Source organism: Alosa sapidissima, chromosome 8 (assembly GCF_018492685.1).
Source record: "Alosa sapidissima isolate fAloSap1 chromosome 8, fAloSap1.pri, whole genome shotgun sequence".
Classification (NCBI taxonomy): Eukaryota; Metazoa; Chordata; class Actinopteri; order Clupeiformes; family Clupeidae; genus Alosa; species Alosa sapidissima.
Genome location: NC_055964.1, coordinates 6,382,537 through 6,396,315, shown reverse-complemented (window position 1 = coordinate 6,396,315; position 13,779 = coordinate 6,382,537). Strand labels below are relative to the sequence as shown.

The 13,779-nt window shown below is 41.7% G+C and overlaps 1 protein-coding gene across 6 annotated transcripts in view; it reads right to left on the bottom strand.

Annotated features, from left to right (window-relative positions):
- LOC121715218 (fibroblast growth factor receptor 1-A-like) overlaps positions 1 to 6,987 on the bottom strand; it is a 32,914-nt gene extending 25,927 nt beyond the window's left edge. For 4 of the 6 annotated variants that reach the window (XM_042100675.1, XM_042100676.1, XM_042100678.1 and 1 more), the window contains exon 1: positions 6,032 to 6,351. The gene's annotated coding sequence lies outside the window, so the exon portion shown is untranslated. Of the gene's footprint in view, positions 1 to 6,031; positions 6,352 to 6,811 lie in introns of those variants that run through there. The other 2 variants (XM_042100677.1, XM_042100679.1) reach the window with 2 other exon arrangements.
- Positions 6,988 to 13,779: the final 6,792 nt, after the last annotated feature.

Genomic DNA, 13,779 nt, shown 5'->3' with positions numbered 1-13,779 from the left:
AAGAAGCGCCGTGTGGAATGGACTGGCCGAGGGCCCGGGTGAGTCACCTCTGACACATAGACCTGCTCGCTCAATCATGCACTGGCACCTGCCTGATGCAATTAACACCTGGCCTCTCAAAAGGCTCCGAGGAGAGAAGGAATGAACTCGATGTCTTGTCAGTCAGCCAGGACAACCCAGCCCAGTCCAGCTAGAGGCATCTATATGACACCTCGCTAGAGGAAGTGTCCCATTGCTTGTCCTGCCCATTAACAAACACAAACACCAGCACAGACTCCCCACAGATTCATCACCTCGCGGTTGGTTTGAGCCCCAAACATGACCTTTTGCCACCATTTGTCTCTCTGGCTGTCAAGATGTCCTCACCAAATTGTCACAGGGGGGTTCTGTTTGTCAAAGAACATCATCATATGAATTCCAACATTACACAAATGTAATTAGATTGCATTAAATCGCACTGACTTGTTACCCATTCAAATAAATTGTCCCTGAATCGCATTGAGGCCCATGGACCCAGACATGTATCAGATTGTCTTATAGAGATGCACATCCCTAATATGCTGATATGAAAACCACAAATCAGACCTTTAATGCCTCATGAGGTTGACTAACCACTACGCTATTCGTTGAGTCACGACCCTCATACTGGGAAGAAAAGTCAGAATCCCTAAAATACCTTTGCATTTACCATACACCAGCTGTGTCTCAGAAGCAACAGAGTTTGGCCTGACACGAATAGAAACTTCCACCAGTGCATTCCATTGAAACAAGAACCACCAACCCCCCCCCCCCCCCCACACACACACACACACACACACAAAGGAGGTGTGTGTGTGTGTGCATGTGTGTGTGTTGGGGGGGGGGGGGGTCTTTACACTATTTCACTCTCCATCGAGGAGAGCCAGCCAGCAAAAGGGAAGGCTGCAGCAGCTGAGTCACCGTAAGGCCCGTGAGGATCCAGCCTGTCAGCAGCCCGGCCCCCGGCTCTGGGCCCCGTAAGCAGTGACGCACCCCAGTGCCTGGCTGGGCTCCAGCTCCAGCCCCGGTGCGGGTCATCTGCCAGACAGCCGGAGGTCTTCAAGAGCGCTCAGCAGCGCAGGCCTGGCCAGCCCCAACTGTGCTCCCCGGAGGACCTGGTGACCGCAATGCGCGAGGCAGGTCCGCCGCCAATAACACCCTCTTCGGTGCGCATCACTACAGCGACAACCTCCTTGGGGCTTTTGCAACTCGTACAAATGCATGTTTGTTACAAATGCATAAAAAATGAAAAAAAATCACTACAGTTGTGTAACCTTGACGTGTGGAAGAGGCTGGAGAAATTTGTTTTTGGTAAGAACTCGCAACTTACACAAATGCTTTCAATTAACTTTTTTGAGGCGAAAACTATGATTTTTTCCCCTCCATTCTGCCTACCCTATACTAACGTGGACCAACAATAACGAAAGCTTCATATGGGGCATTTAAATGGCTCTCTATTCAGCCTTGCACTAAGCAGACAGGAAGTGCCAATTGAGAGAGCTCTTGGAGGCATGCGTTTCAGGTCTTTTCATTAGCGGTGTCTGCAGGGACCCAGCTTGACAATTAGCAGCATAAGCGCAGTGCTAAGCAGGAGGGTAGCAGTGCTGTGTCACACACAGCTAAACAGTTGTCGACCAGAGACTTGGAGCTTGGGATCTTTTCACTAACTTTACCCCAGGGCCCCTCTGGGGTTCTCCTTCCTACGGGATCAGTTCCACATCACAACCCTGGCCAACACACACACACGCACACACACACACACACACACACACACACCACCAACAAAACACCTGAGGTTCCACAACAAGTGCAAACTTGACTTCCTCCAAAAGCTACAGGGCACAAGTGTTTATTTATGAAAAAAAAAAGAATCAAAAAGCGAAAAAAGGGGAAAAAAACAAGTTGAAACATTTCAGACTGGTTTCATTTTCTTCCTAATGATGTCCTTAAGCAACTGTAACTGAGTAGCAACTCACTAGAAAACCAGAATCCTGTGAATTTCTACTGGCTTTAAATATCAAGCCATCACAAACACTGAAAGCATCTCATACAAGACAAAACTCGAGACAACAGAATGCTGCCTAAAACTCTATTGATCATGTACCAATGAACAGTAGTGGAGATAGTGCCACTACTGAAAGGGAGATATCCATCTTTTTAAGAAAAGAAACAGGCTCCAGTTTCAGTCCAACAAGATAAACATTGACAGTTTATCTTGGCCAAATGCATCTGCTTCATGTTTACCTAACAACTGGCCTGCATTTTTGCTTTGAAGTATCTCACAGTGTCTGCATTACATATCAGATACCATGTCCAGGCATTTGCATGTCTCATATTAAAACAGTTAGTCTCCCTTAAGTGTCTCGGAAGAGCTGACATTATAGCACTGTGGCGCTCCCATTATCGTTCTCCAAACAACAGATTAGTCGTGCGGACAGGAGAATAAACACACAGCCAGGAACATTCCTCTTATGGTCACAACCTCCCTGACGCAAAGAAAGAAATCTTTTTCCTTGCTTCTTTTTCCATTTTTAACTTGAGTTTTCCATTCATTTCTTAATAGCTGAGTGGCCGTTTTGGTGTAGGGAAAAAGCAGAATCTCTCTCTTGACCTAATTCTAAAATGTCTGCTTTAATATGCTTCATGAAGTCTCTAGTCTTTTGGGGCAAAATAAAAACAATAATCAAAGTTTGTTGGCGAAAGAGGTCACGTATAAAATCAGAAGCTCAAATCAAAACTTGGGTGAATTTCCATTTGACTGCTCAAAATGTTGATTTCAAGTATTTACATGATGATGCATTATGATGCTATAAATATTGCCATGACAGTCGCCAACGATCGCCAGCCCTGCGTGTGTGATGTTTTTTCGCACCCCTCCCCCCACCCCACCCCAACCCCCCTGATGTTCCGAGGAGAGTAAGCACCAGGGCCGGCCCCTTAATTACCATCCGCAGTCGACCATGCGTAGCATTCCTGAGCTGTGGGCATTTGTTTCAGAGAGACAGCAGGTCTGACCCTGGTGGTTCCTCCCCTCCTGGGGGCCTGTCTGCCTCGCGGGGAGCCCAGAGACTGCAGCTCCGCAGGGGTCCCTATTAGGAGAGGTGCGAGGTAGACTGGGCCTGCTCCTCTGCACCCCTCACACACACTTTCACCTTACTTCTGAAAGGGGCTCAGGCTCAAGGGCTGTGAGGGATTTTTAGGATTTAGAAAAAGGAAAAAGGTCCCACCCAAACTTGTCAGGTGTCAGACATTCTACTGGTAAAAGGAGGAGGGTGGTCTGCACACTGTGGCTCCAAAACCTACTTCTTTTATTTTCTCTTTAAAAGGGCTTTCTGGGATTTTTAGGATTACACACAACAGTGTTGTCTCTAAGAGCTCAAGCCACTTTCTAGACACAGAACTCAGCTTTTTAAATACTTTGGTGCACTGCTATAAACAAACATGACTGCTCTCTTCCAAGACAGCTCAAATGTGTGAGTGGGAACACAAAACGGAAGATAATACATCCATTTACTCATCATCAACAGAGAGCAAAGGTAACATGACTTTTGGAAGTATAGGCCTAATCCATCTGGCAGGTAAATAAAGAAGGATCTGGAGACCACTACAATCCAGAGGGCATTATGCAAGTATGGAGCGGTTTTAATGACATGCCTATTCTTTCAGCCATAATTTGTACTGTCACAAGCTTTATTTTAGCATTGAACTGTTGTTGCCATTTTTGTGTCTTGCAACTTCCTCCTTGCTTTTCAAGTTTCAGGAAAAGCCTTTTCGGAAAACTGTTATTAACACGACTTAAGCGACTTTCCTGTGGCAACTCTAACCCATAAATTAGAGGGCAGAACAAAATTCCACTCCACCATTCCTTGCTCTAAAATGAGAACCTCCTTCCGGAACTGTTCCCAATGGGAGCACAGATCTGCTCAAACAAACACTGCCCTCCTCCTCCCAATCATTTTCAGTCATCAGTAATTGATGCTTCCATCACACATTTTTCTACACCCTGGCATGTAAACGCCATGACTACAGACAGTGTGGGTGCTGCAGATCACTATTTCTCCACCTGATGCCAGTTCTATTGAGGGAAAGCCTTGGTAGTACTACCTTCCCAAACTATGTACAAGTATGAACAAAATACCCTTGATATACATACACAGTGTATGTCAAGCCATACAATGTGCAACAAGGGATCTTAATGCACTGACCAGCATCATGCAAAGAAAGAAGAGCATAACACCTTCACACACGAGATGTAAACAATGGCTACCAGCATATGCAGTTAGTACATACACTGTATTCATCCATCATTGTCATTCCAGTGCAATACACTCAACACTGCATAAGAGGGTCCACAAACACAAACTTGTGATTAAGACCTTCAAATATATTCCTCTCCAAACATCGATAGCTGTAACTGGTATGGCATATTTTAATCCAGTTGACAGATAAACACCTCAACTACTGGACTAAAATAAAATAACATCTGGCAAATCTGGCTCTAAGCAAAAATTAAATAAAAGCAACAACAAAAAATACCTAAAAATGCATATGCATGCAAACAAAAAAGCATGTTTTACAGATTTATATCAAATTTAACCAAAATGAGTATGGGGGGGGGGCATATTGTAAAAACCATCAAATCAAAAATAAAAAAGCAATTTGATATAAAGGAAAGCTCAAATGTGATGCCCCATTAGAGGAAACAATGATATGCTCCAGGACTCCAATGGCTGTCCAATTGCAAAATGACAAGCACAAAACACAATCATTTGCTGACACACAGAGAGTATTGCAGGTAGTCATCAGGGCAATTTTCCATTATTGCATTTATGTTAATACAACTTTGGATACATTACCAGCACTGCCATCAAACAGCAAACAGTGAATGAGTGAGGCAAAGTGTGCACATTAGAGCCCTCAATTTGGAAGAAACATTAACAGTGGTAGCCTACAATCTGGTTGAAGTACAATGTGAAGAATTTCTTAAGACAAACGCCAGTAGATAGACCTTTAACATTAGCAGCCATTTCACGTCAAAACATAATTTCTGGCATAGGATGAATCTTGGCAATAGGCTAGGCATCCTTTTAAGACATAGGGGCATACGGGTGTGGACACTTAGACCTGATGACAAAATACATTTCCAAATGAAAAACCTCACATGACAAAGATTGTAGGCTTAATGTGTGAAATGAATTGCATAACCCGGCAATCTCACCCTCTGTTTTCGTATTTAACATGCAAATGACCGCGACCCCAGTTCAATTGTTCTCCTACAAGCACTGAAATGGTTGAACTGCGTCGGGAGGGGGCCATGGGGCCATGTGGACTAAGGAAAAGAATAATCGGAAAACATGAAGTGATGCTATTCAATTCGTAAGATGAACAGTCAAATGTATCATTGGCAAAAGTTATTAAATAAAACAGTTTAGCCACTGGCCCTTGGCCAATTGGGCATCTCTGAATGCGCAGCTGAGTAGGGACATTGCATTTTACAAATGAATTTGCCTCTGTGAAATATTCCAATTAAAGCTAAATGTAACGAACTGCAAAACGCGAGAGTCGAAAAACGTCCGCGCAGCACACCGCCAAAAGTTGATGGAGACCACTTGAAATGCTCTAGGCAATGGTTATCTCAACCGGAATTCAACCTACTCAGGTTATCACACGTCTCCGGAGAGAACGGCTGTCCATCAATACAAACATGAATCCTAGCATCCGCTTGTTGGTAGACGCAATAGAGATGAAGGAATGGGCTATATACAGGCGGTAAGCACGGTCTCCTCCGTCCTCAAAGTCTCAAAGAAACACGTAGTCAAAGTTACAAATCTGTTCACTACGTGCAATCACACACACAAGGGAAAACAGTCGCGAAACGAGCACCACCAAGCATGCATGGGCTCTGAAAGTTAGTTTGATCAAAACGATCTGTATAACCAAAACGCGTGTATTTAAATATATCACACAAGTGCATATCTGTAACTCAATGGTAAACATCAAAGTAGGCTATTACCTTGAGAGAGAAATACAGAAGTTCCTCCTAATTCCCTTTTTTTCTGTTCTGGAGAAGGTTTATCCGATAGCAGCAACTTTAGTGACCAGTCCTTCGGTTCGGTTCATAAATCCATTTAAAACGTATGTTCCATTTAGTAGTTCTCAGGGTTAAAACTATAGGAAAAGGCTGAAAAACGATTGGAAATGTTGATACCACAACAAAGATTAGATTTTAATTTAAGTCGCCTTTAGTCTTCACTATCACGGGGCGAGTTGTAGCGCGTACCATCGACCTCCCCAAAAGTGGAGAAGAAACAAATGAGATTCCGGGCTCAAGGAAACCTCCTACTACCATCGCTCAGAGACTACTTACATCACCGAATTTAAAACCTGGCTCCCCCTGCCATTCGAAACACCTCAGTGCCCAACAGCACCATTTGCATTATGGGATTGTAGTCTGCGAGGGAGTGTGATATAAAATCGCTTGATGAAGACATTGATATGAGATTTAGTAAACAGTTTTGCAAAGTTAAATAAATTATGTTTACCAGATGTCTTGTTCATTATCTGCAATTCTAATTATTTATAGTAGAGACAAACCCATACATTTAGTTAACATTTCAGTTAATAAAACATTGTATTTTAAGAGCTTTCATAATAATAGATACTTGTTGTTAATCATCAAGAATTTTCACTTAGGCTATAGTATACTCATCTGTTTAGAGGGAACTTTTTTATCACCACAACAGAATAGTTTTACATTTGTAAAGGCTTGTAACTATTACACAAAAATACTAACCTCATCATAGAAATGTCAAGGATGCAGTTCTTCAGTGTAGATACCTTTCATTAGGACAGGTAGAACACGCTGCAGACTTAGATGATCAATTACACTTGGTTTTCTGTGCTATGTGTTCGCCCCAATGGTCAAGGAAAAACACACCAGCTCTGATCCTTTGTGCAGTGAGCCTTACAAATCAGATCCTTCTGGATTATTTCCTTGACTTGACACAAGTAGATGCTATCAGTGATTCATTTTCGACCATCTCATTTCCTCCGTGTTGTGTTTACAGAGGTGTAATTAGCTGTCTTACACCCCCAGTGGACATCATCTGGTCTGTGAAGCAGTGTGACTCTTCACTGAACCCTGCCTAAGCCAATCATGTGCACTGAGAACAGCATGGAGGCTCAGGGACAGCATACTCTCTCCTCTGCTGACACCCCTGAGAAACACAATTAGGTTGTTTGGGAAATATACTGTGGAAGAGTCACAGGTGAGCAAGTTTAGTTTGTATCGGTCAGAATATGAATAATGAAAAATACAGGCAATTTTACCTTATTATTGGAATATATGAAAGTTTGAAATTGAATCCGGCACCCTGTTTGATGTCAATATTAATTTGTAGTGTCACATTTTAAAAACTGCTCCCAGAAAGTACAAAATACCTCTCTTTCCCCTCCTTTCTCCTTACACTGGGCTCCAGCCTGAATTCTGTTCAAATGCTGAGGACATAAAGATCTTCCACTGGAACAGGAAATGGTTCCTGAGCCTTATTACTGGGAAAGGCAAAAAGAAAGAATAAATCTAGCTAATTGTCCATTATCCTGACTCTTATTTTTTGGAGGGCAAACAGGCCACTCTGAAAGGGTCCCATTGACCTACTAAAGAGGGCTTATCACCAAATATTGCAATGAATAGAGGTGGCAATGAGGTGTGAACCAAGCCTACAAAGACTAATGAGAGACATGTCGGGGGAGGGGGAGGTGGGGTGAGGGAGGGAGGGAGAGGAAGGAAAGAAAGAATGAACAAACGAGCGAACGAACAGACAAACAAATGAGTACTCAGCAAGAAAGTGTCGGGTTGAAAATCTTTTATAGTAAAAGTAAATAAAACACAATATAACATGAACTTAACTGCTGTCAAGGCACTTTGGTGAAACATACCGGTACATATATGTTAAAGGAAAAAGAAAGGGGAACGCTTCCCTGGGTCAAAAGGGTTTTTTGCAATAAAACTACAGGCTGCTATTCAAAAATGGGCCTCTAAATCAGTGGTCCCCAAACTACGGCCCGCGGGCCGGATACTGCCGCCACTTCATTTTAGGTAGCCCCCCAAAACATGTCCGTGGTATATAGGATCCGGCCCGCACGGGAGTACGACATCGTCAAACTATAACCTCCGATTTCCCCCATTCATTCTCTATGGCGGGTCTTAACAGTACACATGTAATACTCTTTTTGTCCACTGGTGGTTGTTTTGGCGCTGTTTCGCGTTTGCCATCGAAAACAGAATGAAATGTATAGTAGGCCTACCTGCAAACAATGTAAGAGGCCTCTGCTGACTGCATCAGTGCTCAAAGTATTCTAAAAATGTATCAATTAATTGTTAATAACTAACTAACTTCTATTCAAGTCATAATTCTGGAACTTTCTGGTATAATTATTTATATTTTGCACTATCACCATGACCACTATCACCATTGCACTACCACCATGACACTCATTCACACAGAGCACCTTAGAGCACCTTACCATACCACCAATCACAGGCTCAGTCCCTGCCTCAGTCATTGCAAGCGCCTCTGATTTATTAATCACCACTATGTGGATATAGAATTTATTTAGATTAAGTGTTAGTATAATTTGTAATTTTGTTATTTGTATTTTAGTATATTTTTATATATTGTATTAAGTGTTAGTATAATTTGTATTTTAGTATATTTAGCATATCCTTTATCTTCTACTGTCCTTACTGCTTAGTTGTGTTTTTATATTATATACTTTAATTACTCTTCTGCTGTTAAAGAATGTGTTTGTGTTGTATGTATGCTGCTGAGACCTTGAATTTCCCCTGGGGATCAATAAAGTATCTATCTATCTATCTATCTATCTATTTTTTATTCACTCGTTCAAATGTTCATACAGAGTTCACAAAGTTCTCATCAGGTGAGTGAAAGTTAGAATGGTGGTCATTTCAGATGTTTCTGCCACCACTTCATAAAACTCATAGTTTGAGAACTTTAAATTATTTGTAGGATATTGCTTGTTCACAACTTGAGCTGTGTATGCAAAGTTCAGAGTTCAAAATATACTTTTGGGACTCCCTGCTTATAGTTTTGAGAATGCTATTATTAGTATTATTTCATTTGAGCTACATTTTACACTGATATGGCATGATGGCAATATAAACATATAAATATAAAATCTAGCCTATAGATTAAATGTAATGGAATATTCAACTAAGGTAGACTGCCTTTCTTCACAGCGCTAAGCTATTTATGGTTACTGATATACTCCGAGTCTCTGGCCCTCTCTTATAGCCAGGGATAGTGAGCTGGCCCTCGGAAGAAAAAGTTTGGGGACCACTGCTCTAAATCATCATAGAAATATAAAAACATTGAGGCACTCCTGTACAAAAATGAAAAGCCTTACTGATCAGTGGCTACATGCATTATGTATTTAAAGAAATTGTATATGTCATATTAAGGTAATGTTGTGAAAAAAGGTCATTTTAAAATGAATTTTCTTAGATTGGATGAAGATGGTTTGAAACAAAAGAAATACAAAATAGAATGATATACGTTGATGATGACATGATCAACGTCAACAATCCATCTGGCTACCATACCCACATCAACGTAGACTGGTTCAACTCTTCAATCAAAAGCATAATTTATGTCTGTAGAGACCATATGAAGTTTGACTTTGATGCTAAATGAAGTCCCATTGATCCTTGATTCCCAAACGCATGCCTCACTTTTCTTGGGCCAGGAATTAATCAGCCCAGGCATTTTGTGGACTGCCTTTGCTGATGTTGTGGGGGGGGGGGGGGGGGGGGGTGATGACAGGAATTTTTGGGACGACCCTCGATTTTCTCTCTGTGTGAAGTCTGCATTTGTAGGAACCGTTGCACATGGAGGGCCCACAAGGAGTGGGACCACTGGATACCATGCATGCACAGTTTTTAGACACCTGTGACAGGGGATCAACTGACCATGGTTATTAGGAGGAAAAGGTCATCTGAAATGTCATCTGTGGTGGTTGTCATTCAGATGTTTTGAAGGGGTTATCTTTTCCTTTGATATACATGATTGTATGTGTGTGTGTGACCATTGATCATGTTGGGGTTTTGTACCTAATCAGAAATTAATTCAGATGTGAAGCTAAAGATCTGTAATCACAAATAGAGACACGGTCAATGATGGAAAAAGTAAAAGCATTAGGTTGCACTCTTGTTAGAATCTCTTTTTACAATTTAGAGTAATTTATTTTCCATAATTAAAACAGTTGAAACAAATGATTTCGTTTTTTCGTTTCACTTTGTGGTACTAATGCATGTATAATGTACAACCAAAGTAAAATGTTCAACTTCAGTTTTACTGAAAGAAAAAATAAAACCAATCTCCCATCTGTACCGATGCCACTCACATCCACTGAGTGTTTACTAGGATATACAGGGCTGCAGCATTCCCTCACAATGCACACAAATGATCATGAGGTCCGCATTCACTAGAAGCAGCTCATGTGTGGCTGCTCGAGATGTGAGAGTTTCATGTGAGGACGGAGCACATGAGCGACAGGGATCAACTCAAACCATGTGCACTGACGCTTAAAAGCTAATGCGGCCCGCCAGTCATTTCCTTGACATGGACCTGGCCAGTTTCAAACAGTTTCCCACTTCCGTTCGAGTCATAAGGTAATCATATGGTGGGAAAGAAAATGCATTTGGCAACAAATGAATTGGATATCCTGTAGACCTTTATCTTTATGATCTTTATGTTAGTCCCCTTTGTGAGTAAAACCTTAAGGCTAAATTGAATTAAACTTCATTTGTTATAATTCAATTACAATAATTTGAATGGAGGTACAGTGAAGAGTTATCTCAGCAAAAAGGTCATTGTATTGGACATTATGGCAATGGTCATGAATTCAGCCAGAGCAGAATAGTCCCTGAAGATCTAGAACACTTTTAAATAGATTTAGATAGAGGGATTGTGGAAGTTCAAGTGCATTGCACAGATTACAAGACAATACCCTCCAGCCTGTCTGTATGGTCTGTGCAATATCTGTTCTTTCAGAAGTGCCATGCTGAACAGAACTATTGGTATAGAGAGCTGGTTCCAGCCCTGTAAAGCTTAAGAGGAGGTACTAATGAGGGATTGCCTGGGAATGGAGGCCTGACATGACGTTCTCAGAGATTGTGGCTGCACCATTTGCATCTGTTTGGGTGTGGTTTCTGAACAAAGTAGCAGCCAAGATCCCAGATATGGTGTACACGCGCAAACACATAAACAAACAATAAACTATTGGGAGAAAGATAGATAGAAAGATAGACAGATAGATATATAGATAGATAGATAGATAGATAGGCATTTATGGTCAATTTTTTATGTTTTACCTAGACAGTCCCACCAACGATGGTCAGGGAAAGTGTTTCTGTTTCAAATCTTTTTTTAAAAGTGAAAGCATGTTTCAGTTGATTTTGTTTTGTATCACAATAGACTGTGGCAGACCCAGCAAACACGGACGAGGCTCTGAGACGACAGCACTCCCGGGGTCCCTTCTTTTCATGGTAAAGAAATATGCCGGATACTGTTAAAGTTCGGACCGCCGTGCCTCAGAAACAAAAGGAGAAGAAAACCACACATCAGCATGGATGCAGAGTGTCATTTCAAAAGGACCTGCCAAAGAACAATGCTCCCCCACACACATGATTTGTTTGCTGGACTATTTCCATACCAGCCTGCCCACATCTAGGACAGAAGAGCATGGACTAACTGCCTTTCTCTTCCCCGTCTGCTGACAAAACCAGCTTAATGGTGTATGTCCAAATATTCTTTCACAGGCAGGGACAAAAGAGACAGAGAGAGAGAGAGAGAGAGAGAGAGAGAGAGAGAGAGAGAGAGAGAGAGAGAGAGAGCCCTGCTCTTTTCTCGTCCTGTCAGTCCATCTCAGCACAAGCCCCCATTCATCCATCAGCAGTACCCCCATCCTTCCCCGGCCGAGCAAATCACATCAGGCCTGAGGAGGGGAGCGCTTCCGGAACTCTCTGGGCTCTTTGTGTTGAGGGCCTCCTTCACCCGCAGATTGAGGGTGGCCTTTTTTTTGTCCGATAGCCTTTGACCCGAGGGGTCAAGGGTTTCCTGTTTAAGCCCAAAGCAGACCAAACATGTGAATTGGCCAGCATGTTGCTGGGTCTGTGTTTGTATTGCATTGTGCCTGTAACCGCACATGACACAGTACACTCTTTACGAAAGATTAGGTCACAATGTCTACTTTGCTGCTGATTTTATTACTTTATTACAGAATTTAAAATATCATTCTATTTTTTTGTCTTTGGTGACACCAGCAACCGCCTGTTTCTGGTTTTCCTGTGATATGCTACATTTGAAGTGGAACTACAAAAAATATCAAACATTTACATCATCATATCAAACATCAAGGGATATGTTGTCATTCATCAACCACTCTACAATGATGGAAATTGAACAGATAGGTACTTCTATATCAAATATCATGAGTAGAAAACTGCCTCAAGATAAAGAAATAAAGAAGAACATATACAGTAACAACTCATTTGAATTCTCATACAACACACAATCTCTTGAAACGTGAGGCTCTTGAAAAGCTATAGGAACAGATCATCCTTCATCTATTTGTATCAGTGTGTTCCCACTGATTAAAGATACACAGTCAGATGTGATTTATAGTGAATGACTGCTCATTATTTGTCATCTGAATAGTATGAGATTCTGGGCAGTTTGTCTACCTGCCATAGCATGTGTCAAGAGATGCTTTTGTGAAGATTGCATTATCATAATCAATAAGAACAGGTTTATTTTTTTCCCTACAGAAACCAATGAGAGGCACACAGACATACACAGAGATAGACAGCCATCCTCACAAACACATACACCACACCACACACACACACACATGCACGCGCCAAATTATAGGCATGGAAACATTCATCATGTTATTTCTTGATCTTATTTTGACATTGTAAACAATAGGCAGACACTCTGAGGGGTTTAATTACATACAGTATTACACTCTATTATGTCTTGGATTTTTGCTGATGTACAACACCCATGTTTCAAAACCAGTGAGAAATTTCAAGTCTACTACTAGCATTCAGCAAAGCACATACATTCCACACCTGTGGAATAGCAGGCTGACAGCCATTAAGTCAGAACAAAAGTCTTTACATGTTTCTCATATGCATTTGATACATATTTGGCCTGTTTTACATTAGAGCAATCCTCGACTATCAGCAGGCTCTTTCAATATCATGATTTACTCTTGTCAAACAATCCTCTTGCACACCTAAGTACCTAATATTCAGAGTTCTCATTCTAGATGAAACCCTAAATACCTGATTACATTATTGATAATACCACCATCTGTAGGCCTACATTTTTCATGTAGTCATAATCACGTGCGAAATGAACTGTAATATCATATATCCAAAGCGGGAGATTGACAGCATGGAACTGAATAATTTTTAAATGACCCAACAGCCATATCTGCCTGGTGTACTGGTGTTGGGACTGCTCTATAGATGCAGGCATTGGCTAAGATCATTGTTTTCCATCACACAGACACACTCACATTCCAGGCATGTAGACACAGGCTGAGAGCAGGCAGAGACCTAGCACTGAGTGTCAGTATGTGTGTTTTACTGGCACCCTCATAAAACATTACCAGGCAACACAAGGAGCAGGGTGGGGGAGAGAGAGAGAAAGAGAGAGAGAGAGAAAGAGAAAG